We start from the raw sequence: 5,567 nt of genomic DNA, 5'->3' as shown, positions 1-5,567 counted from the left end.
CATCTGTAGCCATCAGTGGTGTATTAAACAGACAGGTGGGAAGGTTAGGGGCGGGGCTTGGACATCCCTCCCATTCGTCAGAACATTTGCCCACCCCCACCCCCACACATGCCAGCCACAATGATATTGACAAACAAATGCATAAAATGTATGTTTTGATACATCAAACAGACTGTAAATTTTGTCTTTTATCCTGGTAGCCCCCCCCCCCCCCCCCCATCGTCCAGCTTGTTTCAATTCAGATCTGGCTTGACTTTGCAGTTATTTACAGTTACAAATGTAATATTGGCATCACTACTTAAACAGTTGAACTTGTGGAAAGCAATAGACATCTACCTAGACTTGGTGTACTTCAGCTGCAGAGTCAAAAAAGCGTTCCCCAACATCCAAATGTCACTTGAACCTTAAGGTATTGGAGTCATCTGGCTAGATAATTGTCATGATCCTTGAGTTGGTGGCACACAGTCCTTAAAGTGGTGATTGCCTCAAAATCTTGACTGGTTACTTTGTAGCAGAGTCATCTGGCTAGATAATTGACACAGTCCTTGGTGGCACAGTCCAAAAGGTGTTGGTTGCCTCAACATCTTGACTAGTAGCAGAGTCATCTGGCTAGGCTTGACAATCTTTCTTAAAGGTGGTGCGCAGTTAAAGAATCGTTGATTGGGCTCAAGATTGGATGTGTTATCAAGGTCATCATCTGTCTTCCTGCAATAGAAAATAAACAATTTGCGAAGATTATTTTTTGATAAACTATGTCAATACTTGTATCAGTCTAGTTGTTCTGAGAAATAGCCACATCTGGATGATATTATGAGCAAGAATATTCTCCTCGATCTCCTGTCAGTTCTTTAACGCATTGGCAACATCGACCCACTCCCGGTTTTTGTGGGGGTTTATTTCAGTCTTTTTTCGGCAAACTTGACCTACTTTAACTTTAAGTTGAGATAAAAATTGTTATTGCTGTCCCATCCAATGATGCGGTTGACTTGTTGCAATTTGAAAAATGTATTGTATTAACATGATTCCAAATATGGTAACTATTGTGCTATTTCCACTGTCGTTATTAGCTTCTCTCCACCCAGGGGTAAAATTAGGGCAGAGACTGTTTATTTGAATAATTAGCTTGGAGTGCGGTTACTCACAGCACCGGCTGTATACTCCCCTGGGAGCTGAGATGGTTTAAAGAATGACATTATGGCATGGGGTAATAATATCAGAAGCGCTTTATAATGCCCTTCGGACTGTGATAAAATGCTATATAAAAATCTATTATTAAATATTCTTTCAAACCAATGACTTGAAGGCTTCAATGGTGGAAGTTCAGAAAAGTGTTCTCCTTTGCCATTTTTGATGGATAAATCTACTTGTAGACTTACCCATAACCCCAGCAGCAAGTTTGGACCAAAAATAACTCCCCGGGCCTAGAGTAAGGGGCATCCTTCTTCAGCTGGGGGCTTGACTCAGTCCAAGAAGCATTACCAGCAGTTAGTCCCAGCATCCTTGTCACTTGAACTTGCAGAGTTTCCTGGCTAAAATTAACACGTCTCTTTTTCATATGGTGGCACACAGTCCAAAAAGCATTGATTAGCCCCAAGAGTGGATGTTTGTCATCGTCTCAATCTAGGAATAGAAAAATTAAAAAATTCAAGTTTTTTTTGTATGCAACTATTTTGATGCCAGTATGATCAGTTATTCTAAGGAAGTGTCAAGTCTTGTTACTGTGGTGGGCAAGACATTCTCCTCCAGCTTCAGCCAGTTCTTCCTCTCATTGAACATGCTGACTGATGCCCAAGGTTTTGTTTTTCTTTCTGAGGTTCAACAATTCCTTTTCGAAAAAACTTCACTGCTGTTCTAATGAAAATGTTCACTGACTGGTTGTATTGAGTTGATTGAAAAAGAAAGAGGATGAAAATAATGTTTTCTTTCAACTTAACCAATTGAAACCATCACAGGTCCTAATTGATCATTATCTCCTTTGCCAAATTTGGTGGGGTGAACCTTCAAAGAAAAGTTTTAAAGCGAATTTGTTCAAACTTACCCTTAGCTGCAGCCTAATTATTTGAACATGGCCTCTTGGGATGGTCCTCTCACAAGATGTCTTCACAGGCCTACAGAAGGTGTAAGGGTGAATGGTGTGTTGAACATCTGATGAATCATAGTGGCACACAGTCCAATCTTCACCTCAAGATTGGATGTAAATCATCTCCAAGGTCATCGTCTTAATCTGTGATGGGAAAGAAGCAACAATTAGTCTATGATACTATTTTTAGATAAATTCTTTTTTACACCAGAAAAAGAGGGGGGGGGGGTCCATAGTCCAGATGAGTAGTGAAGTCTGGTTGCTGTTGTGCAAGCAAGTTCTCCTCCAGCTTAATCAGTTTTTCAACTCATTGTACACGCACACACAGTTTAAAGCTTTGGGATTTGTTTGTTTTTGTTTTTTTACAATCTTTTTTTTGGAAAACCCGACCTTATCAATAATGAATTTTACAACAGTTGTTTGTATGGTATGTGTAGTGCAAACTTAAGCATTGTAATGAATTTATCTAGATGGAAATTGCCACCGGAATAAAGGATATTAATTTTACACCGGCCACTGTATACTCAGTACTTTGCGAGCTGTGTGAACAAAATCCACAGGCATATAACTCGGGTGGGATTCGAGCCCTCGACCTTTGCAATTCTAGAGCAGTGTCATACCAACTAGACCACCAAGATAAAGTCTGTAGCTAGCTAGAGGTAGTTTGAATCCTATATTAACAGTGGGTACCGCAAAGAACAATGAAATCAACAACTTTAAACCTTCACAAGTGCTAACTTGTCATTTTCTCCCTTGGCAAATTTCATCATATGAACCTTCTCTTTAAAGGAACATTACAGAATTGGTAAGAAACAAAAAATGGCAGCAACTGTTTTTATTAGCTAAAAGCAATTCTGTAATGTTCCTTTAATGCCATTATACACTTTCGGTAAACAGTATTGTCCAAGTCCCACACTTCGTGTATCACAACTTATATATAAAATAACAATCCTGTGGAAATTTAGGCTCAATCGGACTTTTGAGTCGGGAGAAAATAACGGGAAAACCCACTCCTGTTTTCGCGCGTTTCGCCGTGTCATGACATGTGTTTATAACAAATCCGTAATTCTCGTTAACGAGAATTTATATTGTTTTACCGTTTTCTCAAAAAGTAAAGCATTTCATGGACTAATATTTCAAGAGAAGTCTTTCACCATTACCTTCTGTAAACCCTGTAAATTATTTGTAAATCTGTGAACTTTTTTTTTTTTTCTGTACCGAAAGGGTCCAATGGCTTTAAATGAAAGTTTTGTGTTTAAACTTACCTGGCAGACTGTTTCTGGTTCTTTGCACTTGGATTCTCCAATGATGCTCATCCAAACAGGTTCAGTTGTAGTCATCACTCCACAAGAAACTGCTGAACTGAGGGACAATCAAGCAGGCAGGCACAGACAAATTTATCTCTCATAAACATATCTTTGTTATGAATTGCAAGAATAGACGATTCTTATTGTATCAGAAAGGATTTCAATTTGTTCAAGCAAGTCATAACAACTTGGTGGTAGACTGGTCAATCATGCTTGAGCTGTTGTAGAATTGCAAATGATTTTACTGCTGGTTCCAACTATCTTTACTTACTGAAGATTTGTTTGAGATATTCATGAATGTTTTGTTCTTCCTTCCAGAGTTATCAACAAACTGATGATAAGGTTTGTATAAATAAATTAAACATTTCAGATCGAGTTGTTGCCCATTTAGTATGTAGTTTCTTCATTCTTAACTAATAACTTATATCTTCAAGCAAGCTTGAATATTCATTTCTGATTGGTCGATCCATAGCAACAGGGAGAGTGATATCCGTGTTGGCAGACCCCTTATCACATCCTGCATCTTGTATATTCTAACTCTGCGTATTGGGCTTTATAAGCTAAACGCAAAAGTTGAAGTTGAGAATGATGATTATTTAATTAAAAAAATAACAATTTAATCCTTGGTGTCCAGTCTTGTTCATGAAATACAGGAAAATATAGCGCAACTGCGTCCCATACCCAACTTAGCCTTCAGCCTGGTTGGATATGGAACGCAGAAGCGCTATGTTTTTTCGTATTCCACCTGCGCTTGTGTGATCTTATAACCGATACATTACCAAACCTTGTACATGACCCCAGTCCCTGCTTGTATAGTCATCACCTCAGCGAATAGAAAAGAAGATTTCACCACACATGATCAGCTTTCTGGAAGAAAATGTTTCTATAAAGATTAGCATTTTGGCGTACCTCATCAAGTTCACTTGATATGACCCCTATACTTTACCAAAGCAAAGTCAGCCACAGTGTCCCATACCTGCCATCTGTGCACAAAAAGCATGCCACAACATCAACTTTAGCAATATTGGCAGCATGTTATTTCACATGCTGCCAAGTAAAAGTTGGACATGATTTAGAATGATTTTTTTTATTAACTTCCCAAGTAGTCTGCTGTTGACTTTTGCAAACAGGGGGGAAAATCCTCTAGTTTACATATCTTTAGAATAAATTGCAAGAAGAGCCCTCCTCAATTGTTTTAGTAAGGATTTCAATTAAATTCAGATTGTGAAAACACAATTTTGTTCAGTCAAGTAAACTTGTTCTTAAAATATTAACCTCGATGGTTGGCAAGTCGTTTATGTTTGCTCTTGTAGAATCTAAAGTGATACTAGTTTATTTAATGCCTGTTTAATGCTGGTTTGTTTCCTCCCTCCAAATTCATAGAAGTCTGATGCTTAGGTTTGTATACAATCCTTAAAATTTCTGGTTTGAGTTATTGCCGCATTTATGTTGGTAGTTTCTTCGTCAGTAACTTGTAATTTATATAAACTGATACATTACCAAATCTTTTGCATGGCCAGAGTTCCAGCTGGTCACATCAGCAAATAGAAAAGAAGATTTCAGCACACAAGTCACTACATCACAAGATCTGGAGAGAAAACAATTCTATAAAAGTTAGCATTTTGGGGTACCTCATCATTAAGCCAAGGTCAGGTTCACTATTACCTGATACTTTACCTGATACACTAATACTTTACCCAAACAGCTGTCATCTGTGCACAATTAGTTAGCCACAGCATCCACTTCAGCAAGAACTGGTTACAGACTGGAAAACAAAACAAAAAGAGTGTAGCCTGAGAAGGCCAGTTAGGCTGCGGAAAAAAAGGGTTAAACGCTGTGAAGAGAAAAGTTAGTCGCTGTTGAGAAAAGGGGTTATTGTTCTTTCATACTCACCCAGACACTCCTACTTTATACTTGACCTGTTATACTTGACCTTTGCTGCAAAAAGCTGACTAGACTTGCTTCCAGTCACTCATCAGGGACATCAAAGGGAGTCTTCATCATCTACTTTAGCTCGGGGTTTACTGGTGATGCGGCGTAGTTCTTAGTCTTGGTTCAAGACATCTTAAGCTCTGTTAAGGACTTGTTTTTTTCTGTCCTTAGCATCTTTGAATCAAGACTAAGTACTACACCAGTCACACCTTATACTTAACCTGTTGCTTAAACCTGTTGAAAAATAG

At 38.4% G+C, this 5,567-nt stretch overlaps 1 long non-coding RNA gene across 2 annotated transcripts; it reads right to left on the bottom strand.

Annotated features, from left to right (window-relative positions):
• Window positions 1-242: 242 nt before the first annotated feature.
• On the bottom strand, window positions 243-4,494 carry LOC139954397 (uncharacterized). Of its 2 annotated transcripts, XR_011788107.1 has the most exons (5): window positions 4,167-4,494; window positions 3,346-3,442; window positions 2,039-2,224; window positions 1,377-1,620; window positions 243-705 (listed from the first exon to the last, which is right to left on the bottom strand). It is a non-coding gene; the product is annotated as an uncharacterized lncRNA (long non-coding RNA). The 2 variants fall into 2 exon arrangements; XR_011788106.1 differs by having other exon boundaries at window positions 3,346-4,494.
• Between the last annotated feature and the right edge of the window lie 1,073 nt (window positions 4,495-5,567).

The sequence above is a fragment of the Asterias amurensis genome, chromosome 2, assembly GCF_032118995.1.
Source record: "Asterias amurensis chromosome 2, ASM3211899v1".
Classification (NCBI taxonomy): Eukaryota; Metazoa; Echinodermata; class Asteroidea; order Forcipulatida; family Asteriidae; genus Asterias; species Asterias amurensis.
This window is presented reverse-complemented; position numbering and strand designations above follow the sequence as displayed.